The following is an 18,646-nucleotide window of genomic DNA, read 5'->3' as shown; positions in this document are numbered from 1 at the left end:
CTCCAGATTTTCTTAAATTTAGCTTGTTTACCCTTAAGCATATAGGTTATCTTTTCCATTGCAATGCATGAAGATATTTCTCTTAACCAATGAGTTATGGTAGGCCTTTCTGTCTTTTTCCAATAAATGGCAATGAGCCTTTTGCCATGTAAAATGCACATATCTATCAATACTTGATTATCCTTTTTAATATTCCAATTTTCTGGATTAATGCCAAGAATGAAAAGCCCTGGATCTAATGGTAACCTTATTGAAACCATATGCTCTATCATATTTCTAATTTCTTTCCAAAACTCTTTTATTTTGTCACATTCCCACATACAGTGAATTAAGGTACCTTTTGCACTGTTACATTTAAAACAAGTATCTGGTATGTTGCTATAAATTTTATTTAATTTTACTGGAGTTATATAAGTTCGCATAAGCCAATTGAATTGTAACAGTTTTAGTCTACTGTTAACTGTCTGTGTTTGGGCCTTTACACATTTTTGCTCCCATAATCCCTATATTCACTCCGAGGTCTTGAAATTGAATATTTGGGAGTTTTAATCCTCCCCTATCATATGACAGGTAAAGCAAAGATGTCCGGACTCTTGGGTGCTTATTATTCCAAATGAACTTGATAAACATTCTTTGTAGGTTAGTAAAAAATGAAGTAGAGGGGGCCAGCGGAATATTTTGAAAATAATAAAGTAATTTGGGAAGTATATTCATCTTTATTATATTAATTTGACCAATTATTGAGATTGGTAATCCTAACCATCTATCTACAGATTTAGTAACTGAATTTGATAGGGCATTATAGTTCAGTATGGTTGTTTTTTCTATATCTGGTGTAATCTGAAGTCCTAAGTATGTCAATGAATCTGTAACGTTAAGACTTGAAGTTAAGTATGATAATTTTGACTTTTCCTCTTGATTAAGAAATAAAAAAAGAAGATTTAGATGAATTTATCTTATAGCCAGAAAATTTTTCGAACCTTTTTATGAGATGAGTACGGCTGGAATAGATTGACTGAGCTCTGTAAGAAATAATAAAACATCCTCTGCATAGAGATATGTAATGTATAATTGAGCCAATCCTAATTCCACTTATACTACTTTCCGCTCGTACTGCAGTAGCTAAGGGTTCAATTGCCAAAAGAAACAAAAGTGGTGACAGAGGACATCCCTGCCGGGTGCCTCTATTTACTTTGAAGGGCCTAGAAATTATTCCATTGGTCATAACCTCTGCCATTGGATGCGTGTACAATAACTTAATCCATGAGCAAAATACCTCCCCAAAACCACACCTTTGAAGAACCTCCCAGAGATAAGGCCACTCTACCCTATCAAAGGCCTTCTCTGCATCTAAAGATAAAATTGCTGTATCTGGAGAACCCTTTTTACAATGTAAAATATGAAACAACATCCGAACATTGTGGAATCCTTTCACAAACCCATTTTGATCACGGTGCACTATATTTGGTATGACATTTTCTAGTCTCTTTGCCAGTATCTTACTAAGTATTTTTGAATCAGAGTTTAATAATGAAATCGGACGGTAGGATTCACACTTTATTTTGGATTTGTTGGGTTTAATAAGGAGCATAATCAGTGCACCTCGTAGAGATGGGGAGAGTACACCTTGTTCGTATGACTCTTTAAACATATCTAAAATAGGAGGTCAATTTTTCCTTAAACTTCTTATAAAAGTCTATAGGTATCCCGTCTGGTCCAGGAGATCGGCCCGCTCTCAGATTCTCAATAGCACATAAAACCTCCTCTTCTGATAAATTTGCTTCAAGATTTTCTTTTATTTCTTTAGAAATCCTAGGAATTGTAACCTTGTTTAAAAAAATGTCTTGTTGTTTCCCATCTTCTGAATATTCTGAGGTGTATAAAGAACTGAAAAATTCCTTAAACACACTATTTATTTTGACTGGGTCTGTCGTAATTTCTCCACCATCTTCCTGAATAGAATTAATAGCACTTTCAGACTGCAACTGTTTGATTCTCCATGCTAATAGTTTTCTTGGTTTTTCTCCTTGATCATAAAAGTTTTGTCTCAGTTTCATCAAACTGCTTGCCACCCAGGAGGCGGACATCTCTTCATATTGGGCTCTAAGAAGTAAAACTTCCTGATTAATTTTTGCATCATTAATCTGGCTTTGATATTGTCTTTTCTCTAGGTCTTTCAATTTGGACTCCAGAAGATTTAATTTTTGATTAAATAATTTAGTTTTAGTTTAAGTAAAGCTTATTATTTGGCCTCTAATTAAAGCTTGAAATGCTTCCCACCTAGTACTAGCTGAAGTTTCTGAAGTATTCATATCAAAATATAGGTCTTTCTGTTGTTCGATGTATGCAATAAACTTTGTATTTCCTAGCCACTTCGGGTGTAATTTCCAACTTGGTGGGACACGTCTTAAATTAGCATCTACATATATCAAAGATATTGAGGCATGATCTGATAGTACCATACTATCATACCAACAATCTTGAATTTTTGACAGGAGAGGTGCAGATATAAGAAAGTAGTCAATTCTTGAGTGAGTCTTATGCATACTTGAGTAACATGAGAATTGAATATCTGTGGGCTTTTGGGTTCTCCACACATCAATTAAATTTAAATCATTTATAAAATTATGAAGTACTTTCTTTGTTTGATTATGTGACTGATCTGTTCCAGAAGATCGATCTTTTCTGGGATCTAAGGTGCAATTAAAGTCTCCTCCCATTATACAGTGACCATACTGTGAGGAGATAGTTAGGAAAATGTTAGTAAAAAAAACAGCATTGTCTGTATTGGGACCATAAATGTTAATTAGGTTCAGTGTTTCTGACAAAAGGGTTCCCTTTACAATTACATATCTTCCCATATTATCACATTTTACGTCAGTCATCTTAAATGGTATATATTTATGAATTAATATAATTACCCCTCTTGCTTGACTAGTATAAGATGCAGAAAAAACTTGTCCAGGCCATCTCCTTCCAACCCTTATTATATCTTCAGATCTTAGATGTGTTTCTTGAAGATACACAAACTTGCACTCCAATTGTTTGAGTCGGAGCATGACCTGCTTAAGTTTCGTAATACTGTTCAGCCCCCTACAGTTCCAGGACGTTATTTTAAGCTTTAGTTCTCTAGACATTGTTATTAATTATATGCAATGTACCACTTTTCTCTATTTAACACTTGCGCGTCTCCAAAATACAACTGAATCAACATTTTCTGTGAACTTATAGACCCATTGTAAAATACAGCCCCTATAAACAAAGAACAATTACACATAAAAAGAAAAAATAATTCCCTGGTCTCTTCGACCACCCTTATTCCCTGAATGTAACTTCACTAAGAACAACACGGGTCCACCGACTCACTTCCCAAGGAACCGTTCTTGTTATATTAACCTCTTGCTCTCACTTCCATATTTAAACTCTTTTAAATTTAGCAAAATGTTTACACTGATATGCGAGAAAAAAAAAGGAGGGGGTTAAAAATATAAATTTTCCCCACGTATCATTTTAGATTTAGTCTAAAGCAAATAAAGTATACCAGTTAAAAATACCAGTTATAATTTGAAAGTACTTTGTCCAGCTTATTTAGAGTCTTTCATTTGTTCTTTTCTGATTCAAAATCATGCCCATTGTGAAACCATGTTTAACAAAAGAAATAAAACATAAGACAAATGTAGACTATGTAGTGGGCGTTATCACAGTCTAAAATGTTTGGCATTTATATTTTAATCCAGTTCTTTACACCAGCGACTCACCACCTTTCTACTTGATTATACTTGGGTGGTCTGTCCAAAAAGGCTTCAACTTCTCCAGGGTTATCAAAAGTATATGGAGTTCCTTTGAAAGACACCAGGAGCCGTGAAGGAAAGATGAATCTGTAATCCAGACCTTTTACTCTAAGCTTCTTCTTGACTTTGTTGTAGCATTGGCGTTTCTTGCTGACCTCGGCTGAGAAATCAGGAAAGAGCATCACTCGCTTGTCTTTGTACAGAACCTCCCTTTTCTCTCTGGCCGCATTCATTACTCGAACTTTGTCTTTATAATTGAGGAACTTCATTATTAATAGCCTCGGCTGTGCTTTGTCGTCTGATCTAACACCTGCAATTCTGTGAGCTCGTTCAATGATCAAAGGAGCTCGAAGCGGTTCCATCCCCAGCGCATCAGGAAGCCATTCTTCCAGAAAACCACACGCGTCTCTGCCTTCAGCTTTCTCCGGTAACCCAACAAGCCTTACGTTGGAACGGCTACTGCCAGAGCTTCTGTTTTAGCAGACAGCAACTTTATTTTGTCTTCTAGCATTTTGGCTGTAGACTGCAATTTGTATACTGTGTCCTCGGTCTGAGAAATTCTCTCCTCAGCTTCTGTCAGTCTGACGGAGCAGTCACCTATTTGGTTTTTAACATCCGTCAGCATGGATAAGACCGATTCGAATTTCGCCGAAAAATCGGACTTTAATGAGGTTATTGCTTGAAGGATGTCATCCAGGTTTGCGGCTTTACTTTGTTGCGATGTCTCCACGTCTGAAGACTCGTCGGCCTCCGAGCTTTGTGTGACTCCCGCTAACTTCACCTCCTCATGGTCTTCGGGACTGGAGGGCGCTTCATCCCGATCTGATTTGGAAACTTTTCCTCCTTTATTTTTCAGCAATTTAGGTGCCATGTTTATCAGGAATATATAAAGTATCAGCGAAGACGTTCTATTAGTAATACAAGAGCAATTATCACTGAAATTAGATGCAATTTGAAGCGAAGCAAGATATCGTTACCACTTATCTCGACGCCATAACCGGAAGTCTCATAACTAGTTATAATTAATTATAAATATTTAGATCCGCTGTAGATATTTACTTGACCTCTCAGGGTCAACCGTCTGTCAATTCTAAGAACGTTAATTTCCTGGTTAAGGGAAATAACGTTCTTACTGTACAATTCTACAAAGAGCTTGTAGCATAAATCTGCATGATTAAGTGACTCCAGTTATGAGCAAGTAAGGCTTTATTACCTACATAAACACTTAAACTAGTCCAACATACCACATAAACACTTAAACTGGTCTAACATACCCAAACACACACACACACACACACACACATACAGTTGGTATAGGAAAGGGTTAAAGCTTAACGCAGTAGAGAGAAGAGAAAATAAGAATATGAAGTTATGGAACCATTTGCATATTCAGCAGATGTACAGCCTGAAGGAGACATCAGATTCTTAGTTCAAACACATCTTTGTAAAAAGGTGCAAATGATACCTAATGTATCAATTAATAAGACTAAGTTTGAATACTTGCACGTCTCATCTGTCTGAAAGAGAGGTTTGATGTAATCTGAAGGTTCCAGTTTATCTTTGCTGAAGTTGGTTGATGAAAAAAAAAAGAACCAGTTTGCATCAGAGAATCTTGGTGAATGAAAAAGTCGAGGCCGAAGCCTGGCACATACTTAGAGTTTCCTGAAGCATTGCAGCTCACATTTTCATCTTCTCAGAATACAACCGAACCACCGACTCTGGGCGGGTCACTGAAGTGCGGCCTTTAAAGTCTGCGAAGATTCACGTCTCTCAAGAGGGGCTTGTCCAATGAGAAAGACAAAAATTCCAAGCGGGAGGTGGCAATTGCTGGAGGGTTTTATGACCCTTTGTCTCTAAGCATGGTATTTTGCATATGTAATTTGCTTGGGTGTTGAAGAAAGATTACTAAAGGTTCTTAGAACACTAATATATTGCCTATGTACCAACATATAATATACACGCTTGTTTCGATCATCAGAAGGCGAATTCATAGATACTAAACATGGTAAGGTTACATATAGGCAGGATGACAGGAATGGCTTCCATCATAAGCATGCATAAAATAGTCTAAAAATATCAAAGACAACATACACGATGACCTGAAGGGTATGTGTGTTCATTCAAAGAAAGCTTTTCCTATGAATTAAGTAGAAAAGAGTCCATTTCTACTGTGCACTATGTCTCTTCCTAATGGAAAAGGCAGTGAGAGGGGTGACTCTCAAGATGCCATTAGGTCGTAAAAGTATCTGGTGTCGGGGTTGCCATGGTAACCAGGGTCCTGGGCCCTGTTCCCAGACATCTTGGCACCCAGTATGTTTATTGTGTGAGGGGTCTGTGAATGTTTGTTAATCTGATGAATAATTGATTTGTTAAATCAAATGAAAAATGGTGTGTCTGATTGGTCCAGACGCTACAATATGTATTTGTATATACTGTAAACAAGGTTCATCTGGTTCAATATACAGCAGTCAGAGTACCTACTAAAAGTAAGAAATACAATCATAACAGCCCAATTTTATCGTCAAAACCTAGGATAGGATTAATAAAAATATGATATATGCTATATACCAAATAAATAACAGCTTGTATCGCCACAAAATGTAAACTACATTATCGTACAGCTCTAATCAGCTAAATGTGTCTAAGGCAGGTGTTTTTGGAGCTGGTTGAGCTACAATCTCCAGGACAGTGACTCTCCAGGACCGAACTCTGACACATGTGTGTCTAACCTGTTAACATAGCACAGAGAAAACACACACCGCATACGCATTGCAGACAGAGTAAGTATGAAAGGGCCTAATGATTAAACTGTAAGCATCGTGGTCAGTCTATCAACAATTGACTGCAGGGATTTCCAAAGTGTTCCTTGTCATTTGGCTGGTAAAGTCAAGTCAAATGTATTTGTAGAGCACTTTTCCCAAAACAAAACAAAAAAATCTTTATCTTCAAGCCTTATAGTTCAAACTCGGGTCCTGGAGGGCCACTGTCTATAGTAGCTCACTGGAAGTCACAGGTGTGATTAATTAGGGTTGGAGCAGAACACTGCAGGACAATGGCCATCTAGGAACTGAATTTGACACCCTTGGCTTAAACACTGCTCATATATGCAGTGCAAAACTATCAGAATCTCAATCAGAATGTTTTTTTTCTTCACTTTTTATTGTTTAAAAATATATACTGTAGTACGATAATGGTTAGTTTACAGTGAATTTACAATCCAGAGTTTATGTAAAAGTGACATATTGAGGTGATCAGATATGGCCAAACTGTTCTCCTTATTCTTCACATTGCTCTGTATGTTGTTAAAATTACCATTTTTAAAAATGTATTTATTTTTGTAATATGTGTAATGTGTGTATGTTGAATCAAAATATTTAAAATATTTCTGTCTAAAGCTGCTTTTTGCTACTTTTCTCATTTAACACAATACTGACTTTATATTTGGAGGGTAATTTCTCAGCCCAAAACAATATGTGGTTAATTTGCAATTAACTTGATTAATTAATAAGCAGATCATAAAATTAATTAGATTAAATATTTTAATCAATTGCAGCCCCAATATTTTAATAATCATTTAATATATTTGTTGTTATATTGTCATAAATGTTACAGTTAAAGAAGCAGTAATTCCTCACGTTGTGGTATGAGGTGTATGAAGAAAAGAACCAGTCCTCTTAAAGACAGGGTGGAAGACAAGCAGAGACGTCTAGGCCAGCGACAGAGCATCAGCCAGACCATGATGAGGACAGGCACTTCCACAGCTGCTGACCAGAGGCAGTTCAGGTAGATGTTCCCATGCAGACTGGACGTGTTCAGAGACAAGGCACCGTATCCAACTGAAACAGCTAACCTAAAAGAAGAAAGAGGAGTGTGAGCAGCGCGTTAAATAGACATTATGCTGAAATTATTATTGACTTCCCGCATTACTAAAAAACAATAACCATCTCAGTCTTACCACAAAAACAAATATTGGCTGTTACACTACGTTTTCTTATACAAAAAAACCCAAAAACATTTATGTTAATGATTGGACATACAAATGTACAGTTGTACTGAATGACTAAATATAATTTACTGAACATGCATATGCTATAACTATACACAAATCTGAATGGTTACATTATGAAGATTTAATGGACTACTTACAGTATACAGTGGTCCAACTCCTGCCGGGCTTTCTTGTCCCAGTGTTCTGTGGTGTTTGCACTACAGCCACGCACATATGCAATTGAGGAATCTAAAGTGGCTTTTGTACTAACGCTCCTAACGGGGAAGGCTCGAGACTGGGGAACGTTCGTCTGGGAGACTCAAGCTCCCTGTTGTGCCTCATTTGAGGATTTCCCGCCAGGAGATGGTGAGGCTGTTTGACCGCTCTGCCAGGGGACTGGAATGAAGGGGCCTGCCAATCCATGTTTCCGGACAGGATTGGAGGATGACATTCAGGATGAGCTGGCCACTCATGACTTGCCGCACGATTTTGACGACCTGATCAATATGGCATTACGGATCGAGGGTCGCCTTCGCCGTCATCGTCAGCGCCTGGCAGTTCGTCCACCCTGGAGGGCAGAGGAGTTGTCTCTAGTTTCCCCTACAGACTTCTTGAACACCGCTTCCATTGAGCCGGAGCCTATGCAGGTGGGGCGCCTTCGCCTCACTCCCCAACAGAAGCAGAAACGTCTTGCCCTAGGGCTGTGCCTGTACTGCGGCAAGCCTGGTCACTTCGCAGCAGGCTGTCCTTTAAAAGCCAAGGCTCGCCAGTAAAGAGGGGGATCCTGGTGAGCGCTACCCCTTTATTGCATTCCCCCATCTCTCGTACTCTCCTGCCTGTTTCTATTCTGTTTGGTGACTTTTCTAACTCCTGCTCGGCACTGATTGATTCAGGAGCCGAGGGCAACTTTATGGATAGCTCTCTAGCCACCCAGTGGGGGATTCCTGCCATCCCTCTTCCTGAACCTATTCCTGCCCGGTCCCTGAATGGCACTTTAATCACCACTGTCTCCTATACTACCCCTCCTGTCAATCTTATTGTCTCCAGCAATCACCGTGAGGTGACCACGCTGTACCCTCTTGAATCCCCGAGTGCTACCATAGTGTTGGGGCACCCGTGGTTGGTGCAGCATGGCCCTCACGTGGATTGGTCTAGCAACTCCGTCTTGTCATGGAGCCAGTTTTGTCTTTCAGTTTTGGGTGCTGCCTCTTTTCCTGTGTCTGTGTGCCCCGTCTTGCAGGTGGAGGCGGCAGATTTGACAGGAGTCCCGGCAGAGTACTACGACCTGCGCCAAGTGTTCAGCAAGCCCCGGGCCACCTCCTTACCTCTGCATCGCCCATATGATTGTGCCATCGAGCTCCTCCCAGGCACTTCTCCGCCTAAGGGTCACTTGTTTTCCCTTTCCAGTCCTGAAAGAGAGGCCATGGACAAGTATATTAATGAATCCCTCAAAGCCGGTCTCATCCGAGCCTCTTCATCTCCCACAGGTGCTGGGTTCTTCTTTGTCAAGAAGAAGGATGGCTTCCTGCATCCATGTATAGATTATCGAAGCCTGAACGACATCACTATAAAGAACAGGTACCCCTTGCCTCTCATGTCATCTGCCTTCGAGCTTTTGCAGGGAGCCAGGGTCTTCACCAAGCTTGACCTCCGGAATGCCTATCACCTGATTCGCATACGAGAGGGGGATGAGTGGAAGACAGCTTTCAACACACCCACGGGACACTTTGAGTACCGGGTCCTACCGTTTGGTCTGACCAATGCCCCAGCTGTCTTCCAGGCCCTGGTTAACGATGTGTTGCGAGACATGGTTAATCGCTTTGTCTTTATGTATCTTGACGATATCTTGATATTTTCTCCGTCTCTGCAGGTACACACCCAGCATGTCCGCCAGGTGCTACAATGGCTGCTGGAGAACCAGCTTTATGTCAAGGCAGAGAAGTGCGTCTTCCATGGCCAGTCGGTTCCGTTCTTGGGGTTCATTATTTCTGCAGGAGAGATCAAAGCGGACCCCTGTAAGGTAAGGGCCGTTGCCGAGTGGCCAGCTCCTGACTCTCGTAAGGCTCTGCAGCGGTTCCTGGGGTTTGCCAACTTTTATCGGCGTTTCATCCGAAACTTTGGTCAGATTGCTGCACCCTTAACGGCACTCACCTCTCCCAAGGTACCGTTCAAATGGAATGTTGATGCACAGGAGGCCTTTGATAAATTGAAGTCCCGGTTTATCTCTGCTCCTGTCTTGTCTATTCCAGACCCTGAACATCAATTCATTGTTGAGGTGGATGCCTCCGATGTCGGAGTAGGCGCGGTCCTATCACAGCGGTCACCCCAGGATGGGAAGGTGCACCCCTGTGCCTTCTTCTCCCACCGCCTAAGTCCCCCAGAACGGAATTACGACATAGGTAATCGGGAGTTGCTTGCGGTCAGGCTGGCTTTGAGTGAGTGGCGTCACTGGTTGGAGGGTGCAGCTCAGCCCTTTCTGGTCTGGACGGACAATAAGAACCTTGAATATGTCCGTCCAGCCAGGAGGCTGAACTCCCGACAGGCTCGCTGGGCCCTCTTCTTTGGCTGATTTAATTTCACCCTGTCTTTTAGGCCCGGGTCCAAAAATGTCAAGCCCGATGCACTTTCTCATCTGTTCGAGGCCCCTGGGGAGGAGGAATCAGTTGACACCATTTTGCCCAAAGAGGTGGTGGTGGGATCCCTCTCCTGGGGCATCAAAAGACGAGTAGAGGAGGCTTTACTTAAAAGCCCAGTGCCAAGGGGGGTTCCGGTGGGTAGTCTGTTTGTTCCTTCTAAACTACGATCCGTTACTAATCCAGTGGGGTCACTCATCCAGGCTGGTCTGTCACCCAGGAGTCCGGAGGTCGCTGACTGCCATCCATCAGCGATTTTGGTGGCCGTCCATGGCCAAGGATGTCGTGGCTGCCTGCTCGGTGTGCTCTCGGAACAAGACTTCCAATGCGCCTCCCGTTGTTCTGCTCTGCCCTTTGCCCATCCCTTCTCGCCCCTGGTCACACTTGGCCCTTGATTTTGTCACTGGCCTCCCGGACTCTAAGGGCAACACCGTCATTCTCACGGTGGTGGACCGTTTCTCCAAGGCGGCCCATTTCATTCCCCTTCCCAAGCTCCCCTCAGCCAAGGAGACTGCGCAGGTGGTGGTTGATCACGTATTCCGGATTCATGGTCTTCCGGTCGACGTGGTCGCCGATAGGGGTCCCCAGTTTGTCTCCCGGTTTTGGAGGGAATTCTGTCTGCAGATCGGGGCCTCTACGAGTCTGTCTTCAGGATTCCATCTCCAGACCAACGGGCAGTCCAAGCGGGCAAACCAGGATTTAGAACGTGCTCTCCGCTGCCTGGCATCCCACAATCCGAGCTCCTGCTGCCAACAGCTGTCCTGGGTAGAGAGAAGCTGCGGTCCCATCTGCCTTGGCTTTCGTTCGACGGTGTCGACGCACCTAGAAGACAGCTAAGGTGGCCTTGGCCCAGGTGAATAGCGGACCAAAGCAGCGGCAGATCGTCACCGGACTCCTGCTCCCCGTTATATGTATGGTCAAAGGGTATGGCTCTCCACCAAGGACCTGCCTCTCAGGGTAGCCTCACGCAAGCTGGCACCCAGGTTCATTGGCCTACACCGGATAACCAAGGTCCTGAGTCCGGCAGCGGTGCGGCTCAAGCTTCCTACCATGCTTGGTCAGGTGCACCGTTTTTCATGTCTCAAGGGTGAAACCTGTGTTGTATTCCCCTCTTGTTCATTTTGGTGCATCTACATCTGTAAAAGACAGTTTCTGTGCCATTCTGTGAACATAAGGACATGTTCTGTGAGGACCAGAGAGGTTAAAAGGTCTCCTAAGGAATTTCAGTCTGGTTCTTTTCTTCTAGGTGGGGGGAAAGTCAATCCAAAGAGCTTGTGATCGTGATCACTATCACTGGTTTACATGTGATGGTCATGCTGTGCATCTCTGACAATTAATCTTGCTTACTTGCCCCAAAATTGACAATCTTCTTCCTGAGTTGTTATGATCAGTGTGTTCTTTTGTGTTAATCTTGAAAGCTGTTCTGTGAAAGGGTTGGTTGGTTAGGCTTGCTTCAGACTGGCTGGCGCTAGGATCTGATTTATGAACATCCTGTTGTCTTCTGCCTTTCTGTGGAATTCGGCTCCTTGTGTTTCAACCATGTTCTTGATCGAATCTTAAATTGACTGATTGGGTCTGATACCCTGCATCCCCCCATCGGTCGGCGATTGTGTTGAGCTGAAGACATCGGCGAGCGCTGGAGAAACAAAGGCAGAAGAAGCAGACAAACACAGCAAACAGCAAGACAACATCTCCATGACAGTTACTGTACTGGTGCAGGCACCAGTTTATTTAGGTCCAGGTGGTTAAGTTCAATTAGTCAATGTAGATTAGTACATTGAGGATAGTTTAGATCATTTTGGAAATTGTTGTTCTAATTTGTTCCAGTATGTTGATTCGCCAATCAAATTTTGTGGTTAACTTTGTTTGGTTCTTCTAGGTTGTCTTAATTTAAAACGTTTACCGTTAATTTTCTAGTAACATCATTTGCAATGAAATGAATTGACCTATCGTGCATGGAGCTCCCTGGCTTCCATTCAGTATAGAGTGGCTGGCGGATATTAGGTGTGGTGAGTCAATCCTAATATCAGACCTTTGACCCTTGCAGGGTGTCTAGGTGTTTCACCTACTAAGGAAAGAGGGGAAGGAAAAGGATAGGTAAAAGAAGAACAAAACGTAACAAAGCTGCTGTGGGTTTTCCAAGCATGGCTTGCAACTACTGTTGAGCTAGGATGTTATGTGCAGCAAGTGTGTCATGTACCTTAACTTAGTGTCAGGTGTTCTACCTCAGTCCAGCAAGGCAGGAAGTTCTTTAGCAGTCAGTCGGAGGTAGTTTGGCATGGCTGTGTGAAGCTGGGGTGCAAACTTTGTTTCCTATGTTGCATTTATCTTGTGATGCCTTCTGGTTGTGGCAGACTTTCTGACCTTTTGTGCTTTGATGGTTGCTGTTGCACAGACAGGAATGTGGTTCTCGGAGTTGGAGTTCATTTAGCAGTTTGTTACTGAGCGATGGGTGACTGAGGTGATGTTATTTGGTACCTCAGAGTTTTCATCAACGGTTGGTCGTGAGAGACTTGTTCGTTCTGGGTGATTGTTGAACAGGTGCTTGTCATCTCTGATGTGGTGTACCAGGTGATCACTGGCCTTCCGTTCTGTCGCTGGTCACAGTGAGCATGACTCAACTTTGTGGTCATCCGTGTTCAGCTTGTCTCGAAGGAACTCTTTCATTTGTCTCATGACTTGTTCCATGTCTTCTGATGGTAAGCTGTCTTGCTCTTGTGCATACTCAATTGCCAAGTTACGAAATATGATACCTGTTTCTGATGCAGAAAAGCTAATTCATGCATGACCTCTAGACTGGACTACTTTAATGCACTGCTAGCTGGTTGTCCTGCGTCTTCAATAAACAAGCTACAGGTGGTCCAAAATGCAGCGGCTAGAGTCCTTACCAGGTCAAGAAAATATGATCATATTACCCCAATTTTATAGTCTCTGCACTGGCTACCTATTAAGTTCCGTATCAGTTACAAAATATTATTACTTGCCTATAAGGCCCTTAATGGGTTAGCTCCTGCGTACCTAACTAGTCTTCTACCACGCTACAATCCATCACGCTCCCTAAGGTCGCAAAACTTTTGGTAGTACCTAGGATAGCAAAGTCCACTAAAGGAGGTAGAGCTTTTTTGCATTTGGCTCCCAGACTCTGGAATAGCCTTCCTGATAACGTTCAGTGTTCAGATGTAGGATGTTCGGTGTCGCTCAGCTTCAGCTGGGATGTGAAGGCATAGCTTGGGGAGCTGGTGATCTTGACTAGCTCCTCGTGGTCGTTGTTCTAGCATCAATCTTGTGTCAGGAATCTTCTCAGGATTAGGATTATTATTAAAAATAATAACAGCTCAAATGTCTTGGGGGTGAGGCTGTCTGTCGTGTCTCTCAGCCAAATGTTCACATTTTCCCCTTGGGCAATGGGGTCTGCAGTGTGCGGCATGTTGGCACACTGGGGAGAAGAGAGACTGACACAGATCTGTGTGGAGTAGAAGCCTATGTGTGGTGGGACAACTATGTGTTGTGTCAGTGATTGTGAACCATTAGTGAAGTGTGGTGATGACTGTGTTGGTCTCAGGGTGTCTAAGTAGACTAGAGATGCGAAGATTTCGTCACTCTAATGAGGAAGAGGAAAAGAAAGAAAGAGGTGAAAAACAAATTCAATGATAATATATTGTGTAATTTTATTATATTATGCTATTTACTCAATGTGGTATTCTTACTCTTACTTGATATTTGGCCATTGGGCAATACTGGTGGTTTCCATTGGATTGTACCAAGTTACCTTAAATGACCCAATATACTCTGGGTCATTTCTAGAAGTTCCCACAGGAACAAGTAGCCAAATTTGATACTTAAAATGGTTGATCTAGCACATTCCACCAGTAATAACAATGGCCGGCCAAAGTGGCTGATCTAGCAAATTCTACTGATAAGAATGTCTGAGCACATGAGCACAAGTGCGTTTTTAATGCCTATAATGTCCTTGACCTGGGACAGTCAGTGCTCAAGATTTAGTCATTGTGGCAAACCAGATAGGCATAACCAATAACAAAAACCGGAACTACCAACTTTGGTGAAAGAAAAAGGTATAAAACAGATGAGGTGACAGACAAAGACTTGAGATGCGGTTACCGTTATCTCGGCTTTGTTGCTGTGACAATAAAGTCTTATTTTGGCATCTGGAACTCTGCTTCTCAACTTCATTGGCCGCACCCAAGAAAAATCCACAACAGATTGGCGTCACGAACAGGATTGGCTTGGGGTCCAACGTCCGCGAGGGCCATCGTGGGTGGGGTACCTGGACGGCTATACAAACAGATCTCTAAAAGGGGGGCGCCCGAAAAAACGAGGTAGGCAATATTTTGCTTAAATTGGAAATAAGACTGTTTGTGTGGTTGACTAGGGTCACACCTGTGATGGTAATCTGAGACAGGGCTTCACCAATAAATGAATCTAAGATATTGAATTTGAACTAAATTAAGTAAAGTAAAAGTGGGATTGAGGGGCTCCAGATGTCAAAAGATGTGCGTGCTTTAGAGTAGTAGAAAGCTTTTGTATATAAGTTGTATATAAGAAGTGCACTGTGCCATTCGTGAAGGGGCACAAATGCTGGGTCGAGACTTCCCAAAATAAGCAAGCCCAGGAATCAAGGAGCCGCTCAGATGGTGGGGCGTGGCCTTGAGGGGTGCTTATGAGGGAGGGATTGCTTTGATCAGAGTATTACGTTTTTGTGTACACAGTGTCAAGGGACACAGAGCTTTTGTATATAAGTTGTATATAAGAAGTGCACTGTGCCATTCGTGAAGGGGCACAAATGCTGGGTCGAGACTTCCCAAAATAAGCAAGCCCAGGAATCAAGGAGCCGCTCAGATGGTGGGGCGTGGCCTTGAGGGGTGCTTATGAGGGAGGGATTGCTTTGATCAGAGTATTACGTTTTTGTGTACACAGTGTCAAGGGACACAGAGCTTTTGTATATAAGTTGTATATAAGAAGTGCACTGTGCCATTCGTGAAGGGGCACAAATGCTGGGTCGAGACTTCCCAAAATAAGCAAGCCCAGGAATCAAGGAGCCGCTCAGATGGTGGGGCGTGGCCTTGAGGGGTGCTTATGAGGGAAGGGCGGCTGAATCAGGTGTCTGCAGTCTAAGTAGAGTTAGACTGTTAGTCTTTGTTTGTCCATTATATGTTGGAAAAAATATTTGTATGTGCGTCAAAGCGTTGGAAACATTGAAGCATTGATTATTATACTGTAATTGATCTTTGTTCAGCTTTTTTCAGTGTTCCCTTAGCCGAGGAGAGCAGACCTTTGTTTGCGTTCACCTATCAAGGTAAAAAACTCACCTACACAAGAATGCCTCAGGGCTTCAAACACTCACCCCATGTATACAATCAGATTTTAAAAGAAGAATTAGAAGAACTTAGGTTAGACAGCACATTGATACAATATGTAGATGATTTGTTAATTTGTTCAACATCTTTGGAACAATGTCATCAAGACTCAATTAAAGTACTCAATAAATTAGCTGAGGGGGGACACAAGGCCTCTAAAGCAAAATTGCAATATTGCTTACCACAAGTTGAATACTTAGGATGCATTATTTCACATGGGATGAAAGCTGTATCACCCAGTCAATTGGAAGGCATCAGTAAAGTTCCCCAACCTCAAACAGTGGGACAAATGTTGACTTTTTTGGGTATGACAGGGTTTAGTGCAGATTGGATTGAGGACTATGCAATCAAAACAGCTCCATTAAGAGCACTAATGAAGCAAGTGGGCTGTCAAAATCTTAGGGCACCACTAGTATGGAACACAGAAGCACTAATAGCATTTGAATCATTGAAAAAAGAACTACAGACCGCTCCTGCCTTGACCATGCCCACATATGACAGACCATTTCATTTGTACATTGCAAACAAAAAAGATGGATATGCATCTGCAGTTTTGATGCAGGAAACTTGCAGCGGAAGGAAAAAACAACCAATTGCTTATTATAGCACAAAATTAGACAATGTAGCTGAAGGTTACCCACCATGTTACCAACAAGGGTTAGCAGCAGTATATTTTGCATATGAAAAGGCCTCCACAATAACTATGGGGTACCCAGTTGTACTCTACACTCACCATAAAGTAGTAGAACTGGTAGAACAAGGGAACATTGTCTTGACTCCTTCTAGATGTATAGCTTACTCAACATTGCTGACCTTCCCAGACATTACAATTAAGAGATGCACAACAGTAAATCCAGCGAGTTTCATACCATTACAAGATGAAGGCACACCACATGAGTGTGTAGCTGACTCTCTAGCCTTTACTAGATTGAGACCAGATCTAGAGTCAACACCAATTCCAGAAGCACAAGTTGACTATTTTGTGGATGGTTCATGTTTTAAAGACCATTTAGGAAATCATGCTGGATTTGCAGTTGTGAAACGAGTTGATGATGATTTTATCCCAGTGGTGGTGCAGCATTGTGAACAACCATGCTCAGCACAACTGGCGGAATTGAAAGCTCTAACTGAAGCCTGTAGGCTGGCCAAAGACTTGAAAGTAAATATCTACACAGATTCTGCATATGCACATGGCGTATGCCATCTTTAATATCAGCCATGATGCAGCCCAAACAGTTGGTCATCATCAAATGTCAAGCACATAAAAAAGGCAATGATTTTGTTATTCAGGGCAATAATGCGGCAGATCAATATGCTAAGCAAGCTTCTGGCTGTACAACAGCAATAATGGCTCCTTCTGTTTTGATTCAACCTCAACCTCAGTTGTGGCTCCTGGCAGAAAAAGGAGGAGTGTGTGTAATGTTTGGTTCTGACTGTTGTACTTATATTCCAAATAATACAGCCCCAGATGGATCATTCACCAAAGCTATGGAGAAACTGAAAAACCTGAGAGAAGAAGTGACCAGAAACGCTGGAGCAGACATGCAAAATTGGGAATGGTTTAATTCATTTTTTGGGTCTTGGAGACAATGGTTAACTAGAGTGGGCATCATAGATGGCATTGCTGTTGTTGTGTTTCTTTTGCTGTTTTGTTGTATTGTGCCTTTCATCAGATCAATGCTGGCCAATGCTGCAGCCAAACAGATGATTAACGTATCGATAAAGCCAGCTGGAGTTGATATTGGATGGACCAACATGTATGCAGTGGGACCTGGACTGGATGAACTGGACGACTTTGAGTAACACCTTCCTGAAATAACAACAGAATAGTAGGGAAGGAGTGCCTTTTGTTTTCTGTTTTGTTATTTTTGTATTTTCTTTTCTTATTCTGTAGTAGTATTAGAATATGGGGATAGAGTAGGCAGGAAGTTAGAGGTTGTTATTTTGTTTTGGCATATGCTCCTTCCTGAAGTCATTTTAATCCTTAAAGTCATTAATTTGTGAAATCATTTATCATATGTTTTGAAATCATTTATTTTAAAGCTTCTAAATAAATCAAATGTAAAAAGTGATTATTTTTGGAAAAGAAAAGGGAATGTTAAAGGTTTTAAGCAGGTCATTGTCCATGTTACGAGGCAATGCAACCAGACAAAGGGGATGATAAAGAAAGATTACTTATTTTCATCATTTAAATTCATTATCAGTATATCATTTGTTTGTTCTTAAACACTGGAAAAATCATCAAAGTATGAAAAGAAGAAAGGATCGACGAGCACCTCAGTGCTTAGCAACACGAGTAGATTCAACTGGAGGTTTAAAAATCCACCATCTACTCCAACACCAGATAGTGCTGGAGGGCAAGGGGGCTTGCCTGAGAGCTCCTCTGGCAACGAAGGACAGCAGCACCAGACAGCGCACCAAGCTACCGGCAATGCTTGGAGTTCCTCTGGCTACGAGGGACAGACCAGTGCATCATTTATTACATCATTTTGTTTTAATCAGTTAACTAATCATTCATATACACTACATAACCATGACAACCATGGGCAAGGCTTGGACATCTCATGAGCACATGCATTGACACATATTATTGACTTTTTGACCCCCAAGAATGTATAGATAGGGAAGTGGATTCTTTCACTCTTCTCTGGTCAATAGTGAGGAGAGATGTTTGGATTTGACTTCCTCTAGAGTGGAGTAATATAAAGAAACCATTTGGTAAAAAGTGATGGTGGACCTTTCTTGGTTCATAAAAGGATAGAAGGATGGGTGGATTTATGGTGTTGCACTCTAGGCAAAGGGTTTAATGGTGAGTCTTGGTGAAGCCTCAGAGGGGGGAATATATTGTGTAATTTTATT

Source organism: Sinocyclocheilus grahami, unplaced genomic scaffold, assembly GCF_001515645.1.
Source record: "Sinocyclocheilus grahami isolate Dianchi unplaced genomic scaffold, SAMN03320097.WGS_v1.1 scaffold1659.1, whole genome shotgun sequence".
NCBI classification, from domain to species: domain Eukaryota; kingdom Metazoa; phylum Chordata; class Actinopteri; order Cypriniformes; family Cyprinidae; genus Sinocyclocheilus; species Sinocyclocheilus grahami.
The sequence above is the reverse complement of the archived record's forward strand: the minus strand, read 5'-3'. Positions refer to the sequence as shown.